At 34.5% G+C, this 19,218-nt stretch overlaps 1 protein-coding gene across 3 annotated transcripts in view; it reads left to right on the forward strand.

Moving 5' to 3' along the window:
- ZFPM2 (zinc finger protein, FOG family member 2) overlaps nucleotides 1-19,218 on the forward strand; it is a 304,685-nt gene that overhangs the window by 4,134 nt on the left and 281,333 nt on the right. Inside the window, exon 1 of one of the 3 annotated variants that reach the window (XM_090137894.1) lies at nucleotides 15,453-15,740. The exons of the other annotated variants lie outside the window; for them this stretch is intronic. The gene's annotated coding sequence lies outside the window, so the exon portion shown is untranslated. Of the gene's footprint in view, nucleotides 1-15,452; nucleotides 15,741-19,218 lie in introns of those variants that run through there. 3 annotated transcript variants of the gene reach the window in all.

A 19,218-nucleotide genomic window follows, 5' to 3' on the forward strand; every position in this document is an offset into this window, starting at 1 on the left:
GCTTTATGGTATTGCTTTCTTTGATACACAATTTTTAACTCTCTCGTTATATGCATGCTTATAAATGCGAACGCTGTTTCAAATTAGTCTTTGCCTTTTACCTAATATCAATAGTGGAATAATATTAAGCACAAATGTTCTTTTCTGTATTGTATTGTGTTTCAGTTTTCTTCTGACAGTACAATAAATTTTAAGTATATAGTCAAGGTAGCCACTTTCCTATTCTTACACTGTCAGTGGTTTTCATAAGTACTGAAACAGTTTAATACAATGCTTTCTGTTGTAAAATGCCAGTTCACAAAAACCACCCTGTGATGTTTTTTTTTTGCATGCCTAACATAAAAATAAGTTTGTCTTTTCAAAAGCAAATATATGTTTATTGCTCGGGGAAGACGGTTCTTCTACTTGTTGCCTTTAAAATAAAGTCATCTTTAAATATTTATCTTAAGCTCTTTTCCTTTATGACTTTTTTCTGTGCTCCTGCCTAACAAGAGATATATTATCAAAGTTCACTCCTGGGTGTCATCTTGATTTTTTTTTTTTTTGTGCATTACAGTCCATAATGACTCTTCTGCAATTAAAAAATCTATGTTATTGTGTCAGTGATACAGTACTGCAAAATAAAGTTCACTGCTTGGAGAAGTTTTGCAGTTGCTATTAATTGCAGAAAAAAAAATATGAAGAAATTTCCTACGATTGTGTATAACTACATTTGCTCACTTTTCTTTTTTTTCAAGAATGGAATCCATATGTAAAGGCACAAAAGTATTTATTTTGTTTTAAGCGATTGGAAATGTGTAGAGAAGAGGCTCATAAATCATTCTGTGGAGTTTAGTAAGTTTAATAGAGGCATTAGTACGCGCACACTGATGCACTGTCACTGAGCTCCGGTAGGCTTGTGAGTGGGTGTTTGGCTTAGAAACAGAATTGAGGGGTAAGAATTTTTTGCTTCTTGCCTCTCCTAAAATACAACAGAAGAGTAGCTGTAACGTCTCATTGCAAAAGTAGGGTAGGGAATAAAGTATTTTGTATCCTTACCTTTTAAAAATAAATAAAACGTTTTTATTTTTCCTCTGACGGAGTTTCACTTTGCACTCTCCTTTCAATTACACTGTACTGTATTGAAGGTACTTACAATGCTTTCAGTTTAATCAAAGCAGAGCACGAGGTAAGCAGCTGCCTGTACCTCTTGAGTATGAATCATGAATGATGATTTTTACTTTTCTGAGACTGAGTACTAATTCTTTGCAAGCAATTTATCATCATGTTGCAAGATATTAATACGACATGTTAAAATTGCACTTACATTTACAGTCACGTACTAATGGAAATATATACACATTTAGACAATCTGATCAGATGTAAAATAGTGCAATTGAGTCTATTAGTTTTTTTTTTGTATTCACTAATTCATATTTTTGTAATCTGTATAGTAGCTAACACAAAGATTCGTACAGTGCTCAGTGTAATAAAGTGAGGAAGAAACCAAGTTAGCCATCAGCGGTGCCAGTTATTTCCAAGAAACATAAAATATATTTCATCAGTACTGCAGGAGTAGTTTACAAATAATGAAACTTGCTGTGAAGTCATATTGCGTATCATATATCTGAGCAAAAATACCATTTCTTAAGTCGGAAGAAAATTGTTCTGCTTTAGTTGGTAATATATGACCAGAGCAAGTTATGAGATGGGCAGGATATGTTTTTTTTTTTTTTAAAGAAAAAGGGAGGTGTTTTTTTTTTTTAAATGTTATGCACTTAAGATTTACACGACTTTCATGATGTGTTCCTAAAGAGGGAAAAGAAAGAATCTGAGAGGTTATTGAAGAGGTATTTTAACAGTATCTACTCCTCAAATTTAGGTCCTGGGCTGTCAGTCTTGCACAAATATGTAGCTGCTGTCAGTATAAATAGTGTGTAAATTAAGAAGTTCTTTGATTTGTACAGTTTTGCCTTTAAGGATGTAATTTTCACACTGAGACTTTCACCTGTTTTTTTTTTTTTGTTATTTTTCTCCATTTGAATGAGGGATCAGATAGGTTTCCTACTTGATAAATGCTCATTTATGATGTTTAATCAAAATCAAATCCTGCATCATTAGTAGTAAGTTTTTTTGCACTACGTTCTTTAAGAGTGCTTTTAAGTAGCCCGTGTTAAAGGCACCAGTCTGTAGCATTTTGCTTAACTTCTATTATGGATTTTGAACTTTATTTCTCTTATTTGTATGCAGATGAAAAGTTTTTAATTAAAATAATAGATGTGGATTGTGAAACTGCTGTGCTTGAGAAAGGGATATACCACTTTAAAAGGTATTAGCATAAAGATATAGCACATTTGTTTATTATGTTTCAAAATCAGCTGCTAGTATCTCTGCCACAGGTAACAATTGACTTTTCAGGCTTCAAGTTAATAGCCTTGTCTCTTGCTTGTAGGGATCAATATTAGTATTAATTAATCACCATTATCAGCCCTAGGATCTGGTTCTATTTGTTGTTACATCAGCAAAATATCAATATAGAAAGTGGACTCTCTGATCGTCATGGCAACTTCATCTCTTGGGTCAAAGAAAGTTTATCTTATCTGTGCATGGAGAGTGGCAAACTGTTTAGGGATCTAGTTTGAACTCTAAGAACATTGATTTAGTTTTTGTTTGTGAGTAGAGGCTGAATTCCAATCACAAGCGATAGGTAAGATTTAAATATTAATGCCCACAGGCTTGTCTGAGGGGGTGTCATTACCATTACTGTCGGATTGTCTTTTTGAGACGAGACAACGGTAGAGGAGAATTTTGTAGTCAGGATTACTTAAAGCTTAGTAATTTGGGCGTTGGATAAACAGGTTATAAACTGAAAGTATGGAAATTGTGCAGTATTTTTGCAGTAGTATTTCTTCTTCCATGCAGTGTATGATTGGGATTTCTTCCACTTAAATAGGACTAAGTGTAGAACTAGCTCGGAAGCACATTCCTTCTACCAACTCACATTCTACGTATTGTATTATGCATTCTCCCTTAAAAGACTTCTCAAACAAATATCTGGAAAGTCAAATGAAATAGCATCAGTGTTCTATTCGCTCTTGAATTAATGCCTGTCAGACATCATGGAAAATATATATGCAACCGTCTGGTTAATTATTTTTGAGTCTTGTAAGCTGATGCAATCATCTCCTAAGCTTGTGACAATAAAATATAAATAATGCTGTGTTATTGTGTTGTAGTATCCATCTGTATTCCTAAGTGCCTGCTAAGAGTTAGTAGTCTGTTAGTAGACAATGCATCCGAGACTTCTCAGTGTGTGTATATATATAGCCATAGCATGGTTGAATCTTGATCTGAGGGCTTGGAAAACAATGATTACAAGTTTTGCTTTGGGAAGCAAAAGCAGTTTTTTTACCCAGTTGTTTGTAAATGTTGTGTATCTACATTGATTTGTTTGATAGCTCCTAAGGACATGCTGTATTTGAGACAAAGATTAAGAGTATCAATATACTCGCCTTCTAGATATTGGCTGAATAGGATTTCTTTTTTTTTTCTTTTCCTTTTTATTCCTAGAATGTGAAATAACAAAAAAAATCTGTCTTACTTATGCAGTGATGCAGGTAAAGTATTGTTTTGGGGAATGCAAATGGTATAAGAGCAGTTCAGCACATTTGCAGTATTGAAGATGAGTTCTTGCAGAAAATACAGAAAAGCAGCCAAACAAAACCCAAACACATGCATAAAGCTTGTTCTGTAGAAGGAATCAGTTCTCGGTATTGACATTTCTCATTGATTATTCAGTTTCATCTAATGCTTTGAAAGGGTAATGCCATCATGAGTTGGTAACAGATGCGGGTGGTTGTCACAGTAGATTTTTCTTCTTTAGAAAAGGAAAAGGGATTTAGTTTGATATAAAGATGTACAGCCTTAAGTTATGTTTTAATAGCTTCTAATATTGTCTATGTAATCACATCTGTGAAATAGTTTGTATAATTTAAAAACACGATAAGCAAAAAATGTTTCTGTCTTCCTGTTACAGATGTTGAATAAATTTTATCCTGGTGATTTTCCGTCTATCTTCTTATTTTTCTCTTGTCCCGCATTTCCTGTGTTGAAGAGAAGTGTTATGTAAGATTGTCACCCTTTGCAAATGCTAGTAATTTGTTTTGAAGAATTAGCCAGGATTTCAAAACATGTTTAGGAGCTAACGTTTTTAGTAGTAATCCTCAGAAACCTTTAAGGAGCTAATTCGGTATTAAGTTTATCTATTTGATCTTTTTATTCATGCAAATTTTTAACTGCAAGTGTGTAAATAAAGTGAGTGTGACAAATAATGCTCTCACTCTTAAGTGCTACCATCTAGTTTTTCAGAACTTTTACAATAAAGGTTAGTCCAATTACGGTAGGTTTATAAAATGGATAGAAGGTACTAATAACCTTCTGAAAATAACATTGCTTTAGTAGTTAGTGAATTACTCAGACATCTTTGCATAAAGTCTTCCCATACCTTACTCTTTGCACTCACATAGATGAGTTAGAGTGATGTTGCTTTACTCTTCCAAACAACAAGATTCGAAGCTTCCAGTCTGAGATAAGCTGGTATAACTGTGTGTCACATGCTGGTTTTACTGGACTCGGTGTTTTTACCTTAGATTCAGTGTAGCAGAGTACAGTAAAAAAATTTCTTGATCCTGTATACTTTTCTAATGAATAGAGCATTAATACCGACTGCAATAAAATATCACAACATTTTTCATGTTAGTGGGTTTTTCATCTAATCCTTTGTTGGATGGTATAATAGTATATTTTTAAACTTAAGTTTCATACACGGTTCATAAAAAAAAAAAAAAAACTTTCAACAAATGTGAAAATAATTGTGAGACAAGGGTTTAAAAATACATGCATCCACAAATGGTATATGAGAGTTTGTATATAAAATCAGAATGTAGTGTAAAAGAGGAGCCAAGTTGATATTTAAGTATTTTCATCATATTTAAAGGAATTGCAGGGTTGAGGTTTTGCCCCCCTTCACTATGCTTGCTCCTTCTCATATTATCTACAAAAAGTAAAAGTCTATATGTTTTTGTGGTAAAAATGATACAGAAAAATGTAATTACTTTTTAAACACACTTGCAGTTATTATTGAAAAGTGATTTTTAATGAGAACAGAATGAATTATACTGTAAAACACGAAATTCCTCATAGACCCAAATATGGTGAGAGATGTCTTTTTGTGTGTCTATTGTGAAGATTTTCTCTGCTGAAATGGAATAATCTTGAAAATACTTTTTCAGATGATATATGGAGGTGTTCATTTAGGCCGAGAAGAAATTCTGTAGAGGCTGATATTATTTTTACTTCTGTAGTTGCAGCGCAAGCCTCAAAGGAAGTACTGTGATTTACTCCTGTAATGGGGATCATCATTAGAACTGCTATTTAATACTTGTTATGCTTCTGTTATCAAGTAGAAAGATTAGCGTTTATAAGATATCCAGAAAAAAATTGCAAAGGAATTGTGAAATCTAATTTGAAATTATGTGTATATTCTGTATTTTGTATTCGCTTCTCACTTTCACATTCAGGCTTAATGTTAGATGGCTGTAAAGATCTTTTCTCTGAAAAGTTGTGAAGAAGTATAGCAAGGACTTTCCTAATATATTTTATGCAGCTTTGTGAATTGAACTGCGACGCAGTTGTGAAACCAATGAAGACGATGACAAAAGTATGAAAGGTTGAGTAGTTTTGAAAAAAGAATTGCCGTCACTCCTTCCCACCTTCTTCTAAGGTTACGGTCTTCAGTTAATGTGCATGGCAAAGACTCCAGCTTTCTTGGAAACAATATCAAATCATTTTTGAAAGCTTTCAGTCAGATTGGGATTTATATCGTGTCTGCTAATTGCACTTCAGCGCTTCAGAAGGGACATAGACAAAATGTTGGAGCTTTGTAGAATGCAGAATAAAAAAAATAGTGATTGTAGCCACTGAGTTTCTGGGGTGCTTTTAATGCATGAAGTGTTCATGTGAACAATCATAGAGTGGAACTGAGTAACACTGCATATATGAATAGGATTGAGTACCTCTGAGAGACCCTTGGTTTGCAAATAACTTCATTTTCCAAGAAATTGAACAATTTTTGATGCAAATGCATGTATGGATTTCTACTTAAAAAAAAATAAAAATGTTTGCTAGTCATTCAAAAAATGCGTGATATTTCAGTGAACACTGAAAAATTTAAGAAATGAGAATATTTGACAGTTTATCTGGAAAAAAATTATTAGCTAGTTGCTAAAAATACAAGTGCACTCCTTAACAATGTGCATCTTGGACAAACAGACGCATATTTTGTCATCAAGTTACTTAAGCTTCTGAAGTCAGGGCTACAACTGGGTCAGATGATAAGATGAGCACAACAGAAAAACGAAGAGTGGCTCTGATAAAAACTGATTGATTGATGTCTGGCTTCCCCACCATCACAAGCAGTTGACAGTTAGTTTGGGATCAGATGATTTGGCTTTTGCGATAGAAGATGGGGCCTGGTAGGCAAGTCTGAAGGACAAAAAGGTCGGTTTCTGTGTAGTGTCAGGCAGTGCTGGGTTCCCACAAGGTGGGGTATTGGATTATGCTTTTCTTCAGCTACAAGACTTAACTTTTCATGGTCCATTGAAAGGCCAAGTAATCTGGTCAGTATTAATACAAAAATAAGGCTGTGTGTTGTGAGAGAAGGCAGTGAAAGCAGAGGGAGTATGCTTGCTGGACAAGTGAATTACAGAAATGAACTATTTGTTGATATTTGCTTAAAGCCTTGTCATTTAAAGAATAATGATTATATATCATAAACTCTGATTTAAAAAAAGAAAATGGTTTCTACGTGTAAATTTTTTCACTGCAGCTTAAAGAAATGTTTTGTGTTTCCTGCTGACGGATTATAATGAAGCATGGTGAACAAATTAATTTGTTTATGAAATATTTGTTGCTTTTCTGTAAGTCATTATTGTAGTAAGAATGTAAGTATTGAATATTGTACTTCACATAGAGAAGTATGTGTTTTTTGCTAGATTAAGAGCAATTAGCATGGTATACTTACTTTTAAAATTAATTTATGTGAAGTATTTTTGTTAATTGGAGATTATTTATCAATCTGAGACGATAGCATGAACAGCTGGGTTTTAGTTTGTATTTTGTTTGTTTTTTAGAGCACAATTACAATTAGCACTCTCTATGTAATGGCCACAGAAGGGGGGAAGAAAAATGTGCAAATGAAAATCAAGACATAATGGCTTTCAAATGAAAAAGATTTTCAATGTAAGCCGTGAAAATGTGTACAACTGCCACAGAATTGGAATTTGGACAGCTCGGATTTGAATTTAGATTTTTGGTCAGTTGGGTACCCTCTAGAAATCCTTTATAATGTATCGTTTTTCTCTGAGTTTTAAGGGTCAGATCTCCAAAGGACAGTCAGGTCTCAGCTAATGCTGCTGGCTTAATATCAGTAAGATGAATTCTGCAAGGTGCTGTATTGCTGATAGTATAACTGGAATGCAATATGAAAGAACCTGTAGTATAACCTGGAGTGCTACCAGTAATGAGTGATCAGTGTAGGTGAACTGGTGGTTGTTTGAACAGTGATTAGTTATACTTCAAGAAAGGTTGTTTTCTTACTGTCTAATCTCTGAAAACCTGTTTCATTTAATACATAATAATAATAAAAGGTCTTATACAAGAGAAACAGTTTTATCCCTTGCATTTTATACACCTCTTTTGAGGTGTATATTAAAGGTGTATTTTAAAACACAGACTTTAAAATAGTAGTTATGCATGCAGATTTTAAACAAGGCTGTAGAAGTGCCTAGGAACTTCTTCAATTTTTATTAATATCACACTGCATCACTTTATGATAGAGCTTTTGTGGGCTTTTATATATAATTAGGCTGGACTCTCAGCGTTATTGCATGTGGTCTGAAATATGCTGTAGAATTCCACATAAAATTTGCAGATGGTTCAGACTTTCAGGTATGTTACTTTCACAAAGATGTTGCATAAGAGAATAAGTAGTGCTTGTGTAAATAAGTCTTATGTCTGAAAAAATTCAGGGTGTTATAGGTCTGAAAGAAACGCCTCCGAAAGATACAAAGAGAACAATAGAACTGTTAGAGCAAATTTTCAGCTACCAAACACTATTTTTCCACAAAGTCACCACCATTAGCTTGGCATTTTTGCTTGTGATGAATTAGAGCCTGTGTGCTGCACTTGCCAGAATCTGTGCCAGTGGAGGTGACTCAGTGTTACTGTCACCGTTGCTGAAACACACCACCCACCACCTCCCTGTGCTCACATCCACTGTTTGGTCTCCAGAAACATTGAGCAAGCATCAATGAATGACAGTAGGTGCTGTGTTTTTCTGCACAGAGGATCTCAGTGGCACACCTTTGCTCCATGTGCACTTCTATGTCAGACACCATTTTGTTGGCAACAAACCGGAAGGGGAAGGTTCAACCTCTTCTGCCATATCTGCCAACATTGGCATCTGATGTTGTGGGTTACCTAATAAAATAGGAGATGTTACTTTTAGAGCATCCCTCATACTCCGTAAAACTGCAGAGTGATCTATTTGTTTCAAATATGATACTCGTGCCTGATGAGAGAGTGTTGTCTGCTTTACTCTTCCTCTCTTGTGTCACAGAGTTAACTAGATCAGTTTATGCCCGTGACAGGGGGCAGTAGGCCCCCACACTTCCCCCTGGCCCCACAAAATGGGAAGGAAGAAAGGAAAAAAAAAAAACAGCAGCAACAATCTATGGAGGGAAAACTTACTTTACTAACTATGATATCGGAATGCAAGATAACACAATATAATACAATCTAATTGAAATTGAGACTAATAAATCAAATAAGATAGGAGAGAGATTTCCCGAGACCGAGTGAAACCTGAAAAGCTTGGAACGGCTAGGAAAGCACCCTGCAGCACCCACTGCCAGGCAGTAAGAGACCGCCCCCCCCGGAAGGGTCAGATCCCGTGACTTCCGTAATGGATAGGGGTAGGTACCTGGAATTGGAGCATTAACGCTTTAATTCCAGTATATTACATGATGTTTTGATGCAGAATACTGAAAACCAAAAAACATAAAATCATGACATCCTATTTGGAAGTTTTAGACGTCTAGTGTATACAACTGTGATCAGAGTAGTTATATGTTGAAGAAAATCAGAGTGTGTGAATCAAATAGGAGTGAGGGAGGGTGGGTTGTGGAAGTCACGTATCCAAAATAATCAAGATAATCAATTCTTATAAATGGAGAGTAAAAATCACCAATTTAGACCAGATCGTCTGTGTAATTTTATGGTTGGTTCCGCAGTTTAGGAAATCTCATTCAAGTAAAAGTGTACTTTGGGGATGTTTTGAATGGTCTTATTAGTTTGACATTCATTTTCATATTCTTTTACTATTGGTTCAGAATTTTTACTGTCAGGAAAGGAGGTGAAATTCAGTTACTGAATTCTTATGCCACCAACTAAATTTGTTTTTCACCGTTGTCGGGTATTAGAAAATAAACAAGACAGAAACACTTAGAGAGTTACTCCTGTTGTGCTTAAACTGTTTCAAGTGAAATCATTAGTGGTATAGTACACGTTACACTAGGCAGCACCAGTTTAAGAGAAAGATCGTATCTGATTTGCACTGCTGTACTGTCTTTGAACATGACAACACACTTTATCATTCAGAAAAATATTTTGAGAATATGGATTCATTTGATGGAACCATGAAAATAATTTAAGTTTTGGCTTGTAAGTTATTTTTAACCAGGCACAGTGTTATGCTAATCTAGTCCCAAATTCTTACGGAATATAACTTATGAAGCGCTAATTTATGATCTGGATTTTATTTCAAGGGTAGAAAAAGAAAAAACATAAATCAGTAATGTCTAATCACTTTTATTAATAAAATATTGATTTGTTGTAAAAAAAAGTCTAATCACATTTGTTAATAAAATATTGATTTATTGTAAGAAAATGATTTTAAAGTGCTGTGCAATTGCTTTATCCATTTCCTGGTAGACAGATGTTCCTGTTACTAAAAGTACCAAGATGCGCATGGTAGCATTTGGCACCGTTTTAGAAGCTTCACTGTGAAAAACAAACGTACAGAGTTCTTCAATGGCAGTTTGAAAAAGTTTTACAATAACTATTTGAATAACTATTTTTATATCATGTCACGTTGGAAACAGTTATCTGAAATGAAATTGTCACAAATTAAATAGGATTTTTTTTTTAAACAAGTCTTGTACTTGGGGAGGAATAATTGTATGCATCAGTACAGGTTAGTTGATGACCTGCTGGGTAGGAGCTCTGAAGAGAAGGACCTGGGTGTTGGTTGAACGTGAACCAGCAGTGTGCCCTTGTGGCCAAGAAGGTTAGTGTGATCCTCCTCCTCTACTCTGCCCCCATGAGTCCACATTTAGAATATTGTGTTCAGTTCCAGGCTCCCCAGTTCAAAAAAGATAGGGATCTCCTAGGAGTCCAGCAGAGGGCGACAAAGATGATGAAGGGCCTGGAGCATCTCCCATATGAGGAAAGTCTGAGTAACCTGGGTCTGTTCAGCCTAGGGAAGAGAAGACTGAGAGGGGATCTGATAAATGTTTATAAATATCTGAAGTGAGGTGGGAAGCAAATGGATGAGGCCAGGCTCTTCTCAGTGGTGCACAGCAATAAGAGGAGTGATGACCTTAAACTTGAACAATAGGAGGTTCCATATGTACATGTCACAGAACTTCTTTACAGTAGGGGTGATGAAGCACTGGAACAGGTTGCCCAGAGACACTATGATGTCTCTTTCTATGGAGTTACTCAAGAACCGTCTGGATGCCTAACAGTGTGACTTGCTTTAGCAGGGGAGTTGGACTCAATGATCTTTTGAGGTCCCTTCCAACCCCTGCAGTTCTATGTTGAAGTGTTTTGTCTACTAGCTTGAATTTCAGAATTATTTCTAACATTTTCTTCTAAAGAATGCATTTAAACTATGCATTTAAATAAACATTTGTGTTCATGTACCTCTATATATGTGAGAACTAGTAAGGAATTGTCAGTATATAAAATGAGGCATGCAACATGATTTATAGTAGCGATAGTATGAAATACACCTACTTGTAAGCCAGAAACACGCTACAGGTAAATATATTATTCATAATACAGTAGTTGGAAGTTTTGACACAGTTCTTTCTGTACGTTATTTTAGTTACTTAAGCTACTTAGTTAAGTCATTTTTTATTTTATATCTGAAATAGAGCCTTGGAAACAAGCAAAGTTTGGAAAATGATAGAAAAACAAGTTTTAAGTTTCCTACTGTGCTCCATGTGATTTAAAACTTCATTTTTTTTACTATTTTTTTGTGTTGATATCGATACCCAATTTTAAGAGATTTTCTGCTCCTACAGCTCTTGTTAGAATTAGTTGGTAATAAACCCTAGGTTCTACAATAAGGAGTAGCATCTAAGTTCTTTCATTCCTGTTGCTGTTGTTTATCTACAACTTCAGTCTCCTTTTACTGGAAATTTTATAGACGTATGTAAATGTATATATGTATTACATCCCTTGGACTTTAATGCCTGTTTAAAATAGCAGATTTTCTTTTCTGTTTTCCAAAAGACCTGCATAAACACTTGATTACAGATTAAAATCTTGCTTTATAGCAAAATCATAAAAAGGAAGCTCTACAGTGGGAGCTCTGAACTTGAAGAATATGCTGTGTCTATTTTATTAAGCTGCGAATAATGATGTCAGTGTTTGTCTTGAAAATAGGTTCTGTGTTGTAGATTTAAGGCTACACTATTACAAGCAAAATCATACAAAGTTTATCTTCCATAGGTTTTTATCGTAAGTTTTGTTATTTTGATGTGCTGTGCCAAAACCAGTTCATCTTTCATAGATAGCAGATGTTTTAACTTGAGTGATATTTAAGATGCCTGTTATATTTAAGAAGACTATTATGTCCAGACAAATTGTCCTTTCAAATTCTGTTTCTAAAAATGTCGGTGCCAAATCTAGTGAGGTTTTTTGCACCTTATAGGTGATGTATCTTTAATATTGCTTAACTGCTTGCTTTCTATAGTTCTCTGTTACATATCATAATTGAAGACAATCCAATATTAAAAAGAAAGAATGCATATTGCAGAAAAATAGATGATGAAAATAATGGAAATAAATGAAGAAGTCTTAATTTTTGTGAATAAGCTATAAGAAATGGACAGAGATGAAATAAATTTATCAGAGTTAGAAAAATTTGTGTGAAAATGAATGGTTATCTTTGTTCTTAGCCTTTTGAAATATAGAATATAGGGTTCAGTGAAAATTAAATATAAGATCTGAGTTATTACACAACACTTAATTTAGTTTTGATTGACTAGAAGTGTATTTTGCCATTATATGGTCATCTCCTTTTCTCTCTTAAAAAAAAAAACCCAAACCTATTACTATGTTTCAGCTCTCAGCTTTTGAGTTTTTCTCACGTCTGACATGTTAAATATTTGTTACTGCTTTCTTGTTTATTTACTTCACATTTTTGATTTTTTAAAGGATGACTTGAATGATTTTAGTCCTGAGAAAAGTGCCAAAAAATTGCTGAGAGTTTGATCTTTTTCCTAGAAATGAAATGTTATGAAGGAGGAGGCACTGTTTGTTAATTTGAGAGTAAAAATGTAAAATAATGAACTGAACCTAGAGAATTTGAGACATTGTAATACCCTTCTTTCATTGTTGGTGTTTTTTTTTTTTTTTAATGTTATTTTATTTTTCCTAATCTTTATTCTTTTGGGAAAGAAGAGCATTAAACACAACTTAACTATATACAGGAGCAGTGAAAATCTGAAAACCATAATTATTGCTAGTTGCATAGCTTTTACATTCAAATATATTTTGGTAGCTGAATTATGCTATTGCAGTTGTGTGTGAAATGTTAAGAAAAGTTGTAGGCACCTCTGATTTCTGTATTTCAGTCCCTAATTAAGTATTAGGCATCTTGCTAGAGGAACTTCAGGAGAGTGTGTTAAATGTATTGTGTTTTGTATAAAATAATGCTGTATTAGTGAAGTACATGGATTGAATGTTTCAATTCCAGTTGGTGTTACATGTCAGTGATGCACTGCTCATCCAAACTGTAGGCTTGTGAAATGGCAAAATGTTATGCATATTCTAACCTGCATGTAATAGTTAATAGTATATATATATTTAGATTATTATACCATTCCTTTTTTCTTTTTTAGTTTTTTTTTTTTTTTGATTGGTTGAGTGGTTCATACCTTGTATCTGATGGTAGTTATTTATCTGATGATAATTACCTAATCTCTGTAATCACTTGAAGCTTAGATAGCCTTGCCATAGGAGTTATATTCTGACAGAATAATAACAAGATATATGCCACAGTTTGTAGAGTTTCAATTTTTTAATCAATAGATATAGATATAGGATTTTTTTTCCATTTTCTGGGGCACTTTTCTGGTGTTAAAACAAGCAGCAAATTCAAGATTGTTATCTACTAACGGAGGGGGTAGGAGATTCATGATCCTTGAGGTCCCTTCCAACCCTGGCAATTCTGTGATTCATCCTTTGTATGTACTCTCAGTAATATAGCGTAATCTGTAGGTGGAATTCTGTACATCTGCTTCATTACATTTTAGTGAAATCCTTACCCGTACATCTCTTCCATTCCCTTATTTTTTTGGTAAGTAATCATAGTTTGCTTCCCTGTAGTTTTCCTGTTCGAAGAGATCAATGTCATTATCTAGTTTTTTGGCAAAACTTTAATCTTGAGACTGGAAATAACTGGTAGAATCTGGAACAGGACCTAGGGCCTTTAGATCTCATCTATCTGTTCAGTGCAGTTTTTGAACTGCATTTGATGTTGTTCCTATCTCCAGTAAATTTTACTAGTTGTAAGAACACAATAAAAAAGGAAGACAGATCCTATTGCCTTGTTCACATAATTTTGATATAGAAAATCCAAGTCCAAAAAAGTGATTTCTAGGTCTTACAACTGCATATAAGTCTACAGACCTCAGATCTGTGCACATGCAACTAATGGAACTCCAAAGACCAGTTCATTGAATGAACAGAAAGTGTGTAAAAAAAGTGCCACGTGGCCATTCTTGTATTTACTATCTGGAGTAATTAGGCTAAACCTTATGCATACTTTATGCACTAGGAGGATGGGAAGAAGTGATCATCATTTGAGTAAATTGGTGAATTGTATATAGCACTGTTTGCTGGTCATCATGCTTCCCCTTTGAAGCAGTTGTTTAAATAGTCTGTAAATAAAAATGGCATCTTGTTAAACTGGATGAGACTGAGGGACTGGAAGTACAACTTTTGATATGACTTCATATGCATTGTCTTAAAGGGAATAATTTTCTTGCAATTGATACCATAGTTTTATTAACACCTGTTATATTCATGTAAGTAGTAGAAATCTAAATTTTTTTCTTATGTGCAAGTCAGGTATTAGTTGCCTTTTCTGAGGAATGTTTTTTTTTGAGTTAAGAAGAGTCCTCCTGCAGAAAATACACAGTATCTCAAACATTAAATTTTTTTTTTTTTTAAATAACATCAGACAGAATACCACAGTCTCATAGGATATGGATAATTCTGACCTCTGAGTAAAAATCCCTTTACATAATTTCAAAATATTTATTTTATAAATGAGGAACTATAAACATATCATGAGATAGCTTAGATAAAGAGGCTGAAATTGCCATGATTTTCAAGAAATCAAGAGCTGTCCTTCATTGGTTTCTCTACTTACTTTTGGGTGATCAGTCACCAGAGGATGAATGGTAAGAGCAAATAAGCATAATAACAGAAGGTGTTGTGTATACTGTTTGATTCTAAGGATCTGTGACATTTTTGCTTGGTGATGATCTGTGAAGAAGACTTAAAGTATGACTAAGAAGCAAAACAAACAAACAAACAAAAGGCTTTTTTTCTTCTTGTTTTTGCCCTTTACTAGAAATGAAGGTCCATAGAAGCACCATAGAAGGCTTAATCAAATCAGCTTAAATGGGGATTTCTTAGTACTAAGGGGTCACAGATGTAGGTAAATTAAAGTTGTTGTTGTTTATTTGTTTTGTGTATGTTAGCGCCTGTTTAATTTCCAGTGATTAGTTAGTGATTAATTACTTATGTAAAGAGAAACAATAAGTTATTGCATTAAACATTTGGAAAACCCATAAGTGGCCTCAAAGTTACCCCCGCCACACTTCAGCAAAAGAACAGTGATCAAATTTAAAAGAATTGGCATTTTTAAGATAACAGAAAAATAGAAAAATGATTAAGTTTCCCTGAGCAAAAAATCTTCTGGATGGACTTACATGTCTCTAGTGAAAATAACATAATTGAAGTACAGATAGACAGAAGCAGGGCATAGGTTTCTGTGAAATCAAAGTGAATTTTTCAAGTACAGTTTACTATTAAATGTTAATTTAATAATTTAATGGAGATCAGTGAGAGGTCAAGTCGAATGCAAAGGGTTAAAATGCTGAACGGTGACCTGAACAAGGAGTTGTTGTGTCTCTGAATCCCAGACATACTTTATTAGGACAATCCAGCTGGTTTTCTATTTCTATCTCCTCATTATCAACACGCTTATGGTATGGCCTCTTCCCCCTCACTTCCAATGCCAAGAATTTGGCAGGGACACCATGTGAGGAGGTCAGAGCGAGATTGAGAGGAAAAATGAAGTTGAGACTGCAGCAGAGATGCAGAAAGAGGGAGTCCTGTTGGTGAGGAGCTAAGGCTTGTTGTTTACTGTGTGGAGACTACGTGCAGAGGTGTTTTTTTTGTGTGTCTGAACAGTTGTTATAGCTTCGCGTGAAATTAAAACTGCTGACATTTGCCTTGATTGTCTTCTCAGTGCAAATGGTGTAAAACAAGAAGTAACAGTTAAGCTTAAGGAATTGCAGATGTAGAAAATCAGTAGAAAAAATTAAAAAAAAAAAGATTTATTTATCATTTTTGGCATCTTATGTTTTAAGATGAAATTATTCAAAAAGTGTAGTATTTTTTCATGGAGAAAAGCAAAGATTTATAAATAGAAGCAGCACACTGTTAAATTGCTGTATGTGTTGGATCTGGCTTTCTCTGGCTGAGAGAGGAAAAAAAAAAACAACCTCCAGCAAATGTTCGAAGGAAGGAAGTGGGAGGAAAAAAGTCTTTCTTGCACATTTCCATAGTTTCCATTTCAAAATATGTGTATCACTGCTATGTGACACATACCTTTACATCAACAGATACATAAATTTAGTATTCTTACTGATGAAACCAGCTGCATGAGAGCACTGATTAAACAGAAAGTAAATTTAATGTATTGTTTGTTCAAACCTGTGGGAATAAAAAAAAACAACCAAAAAACAACTGGAGAAAGTGCAGAGAGATTTTCTATAGAGGGTCAGTTTCTGTTCAGAATGGTCTCATCTGTGTTTCTTTAGGACAGTATGTAGTGCTTCCTCTAGGTCTAGTGTGGATTATATCAAATTGATCTATGATTAATGCTGTTCTAAAAATATTTTTGGTTTTTATCCTTTTCCTGGCATTCCCCTTTTAGATAATGGGAAAGTGTCTGAATGGAAAAGTGAGTTAATTTCTTCTGGTGGGAGGATTTATTGATTTTGTATTTCTTACATACTTAAAATTCCTATGGAAACAGATAGAGATTGTGTCCACAAGGAGTGGTAGGATTTAATCTCAACTTTACAGATGTCTTTGTCAGATGTTTGCTTTCCAGTTTTTACACGATTAATACGTGTTCATTACAAATGACATGTTGGTGGTAGTCCCTGTTTTTAAACTGTTGAGATTAAGGGTGGTGTTTAGCCCTGTGCTACAGCTCCAGACTCTAAGTCCAAATAATCTCTCAGCTTCTGTGTACAATGCCCATTTTTGTCCTGTGACACGTGCAGTGTAGGGGCTGTCACCCTTAATGTATGGTCTGTGTTACAAGAACTTCTAAGAGGCCTTGATCCTTAGTTCTAGGTTTCATGGTAAATTACAGGGGGGAAATAGTGTCCTGACTAGCATACTGCCAGGAATTTCTTAAAACTGCTAGTGGTGGTGATACTTGATTGCATGGGAAAACCTAACGCTTGCAGAAAGCACGATTTAAGAACGAGATTGGGAAGGTTGTGAAAGAGGGAGAGTGAAAGCAAGAGAGACTTATTTTCCTGAAAGGATGAAGGAAAAGAGACAAAATTCATCTCACTGGTAAATTCAGGTACCTCCGTAATTGAACAACATGAGCACACAAGCAGGGTGCAGATAATAGACAAAGGAAAAAGAAAGGATTCACTCTGGGCTGGGATTAGAACCTGGGGCTTTCCAGATGTGAAGAATAATTTATACTTAAAGAACTTACTCTCTCAGAGGAAGGGAGAGCATTTTAGTTGAGCTATGCCTGTAATGCTAATATTTCTGTATTCATTTGTAATTTTAAAAGTACCATTTATGCTTTTATTTTTTTTATACTATTCACAATAAACTCGTGACACTTCTGCCCCCTCATAACAGACACCTAACAATGAAGCAGCTTCAATTAAGAAGCAGAACATCAGCCTCTGGCATCTTATTCTGTTGTTCCATCTTTCTTGCTAGGGAGAATTCATTTGTTTCTTAATTAAGAAAAACACCAATAGCATGAAAATTCTGCTTATGGTACCTGAATGGTAATTAGGTGAAAGGTAAAAAAGAAACACACGCATACATTCCAGTAGCAGCCAAAATGAACTTGAGCTGATAAAAATGAACTAAACTACCCTTGCATAAATCGAGGCTGAGAGAAGTGTACAGTCATTATGGCTAAGACAATATGCAAACTATCTTCAAAGAAATCAAATTGCTAGAGTGTTTTCATTTGCATGTATTAACTATTAACATAATGAGGAGAAGTGACATTGGACCCGGATTGTGTGTCTGTTCGGATTGATAACTCTACCGCATCTGCAAACAGGCGCCCAAAAATCAGACTTGTAGTCAGATCAGTGTTGAACTCTGAAGTGTGTATGTTTTTTTTTATTGTTATTTTCTTTTTTGTTGTTGGTTTTTTTTTTCCTCATTTTTGTTGTTGTCTTTTTTTTTTTTTTTTTTTTTTTAATATCTGGAACCCAGAACAACCATGTTGGGATGCTGAATGCAAGTTATCCTCTGATTTTTGTTCTTTCCAAAGGTGATTCTTCTGCTACAAGCACTTCGTTCTTTTAAGTTATTGACTGTTCCTGTATGCTGATTTGTAGTTAGTGAACATTTGTGTAATTATTTAGCTATATTTTTGTCTTATCAGATTTCCTACTTAAACTGTCAATCACAGTGTTCGTGAACAGAGGGGAAGTGTAGTAGAACTCAGACTTTTCAGGAGGTCAGTTATGTGCCATTTTATCTGATTAATTTGGAAAAGATTAAACGTTTATGATAAATTATCTGGGAATTTATTTAGATTGCTATTTGACATGCTTTGTAGGAACCTAGATAAATTTCACTATCTCTTTTGCTTGAGAAGAAAATGGAAATTGTTTTAAAAACAGTTGTAAAAATTTTTTATAAGATTTTTAATAAAGGAAAAAAAATGAACAATGCAATCTTTATCATCATTCTCTTTGCCTAAATTTTCTAAAAGGAATTTATTTCTTCCCGTTGCAGGTCAAAATTATTAAAAGAATGTAGTTTTGGAAGAAGGTGTCCACTAGTAAAATGCGATAGGAAGCGGCCATATTGAGTCCTTAAAATTCAGAGTTTACAATGAGCATAAATTGGAATAAAATACTCAGCAATTGTTACATTTTGTTTATACACACACAGCATTTCTGTGTGAATGATATCACGTGTCATTCTTGCACTTCGAGATTCTACAAAGCAGTGAGCAGTGCTACATTGCTGGAAGGAGCACTTAAGAATTCTATCCATGAATGTAAACCTTTCTTCCAAGAGGGCAGAAGGGATTCCCTCGTGGCTCTTTGATTGCTCTGTGCATCTGTTTCTTCACATAGCTCCACAGTTTTACTTCAGTTTGAGAGCTGAATCGTGCAAAAACTTGGATTTTTGAAAAAACAACAACAACGTAATAGTTCGTAAGGCAGGCTGGAGCTGAGAATGAAGTAGACATTTGTCTATAATAACCATATTACGACAACACAAACTTCTTGTAGCCATTATAGCTCAAGAAGAAGGTGGGAACGTGAATTCTTGTTTGTTCTATTTTTTTAATGATTTTTA

The sequence above is a fragment of the Phasianus colchicus genome, chromosome 3 (genome assembly GCF_987193195.1).
Source record: "Phasianus colchicus chromosome 3, bPhaCol1.hap1.1, whole genome shotgun sequence".
Classification (NCBI taxonomy): Eukaryota; Metazoa; Chordata; class Aves; order Galliformes; family Phasianidae; genus Phasianus; species Phasianus colchicus.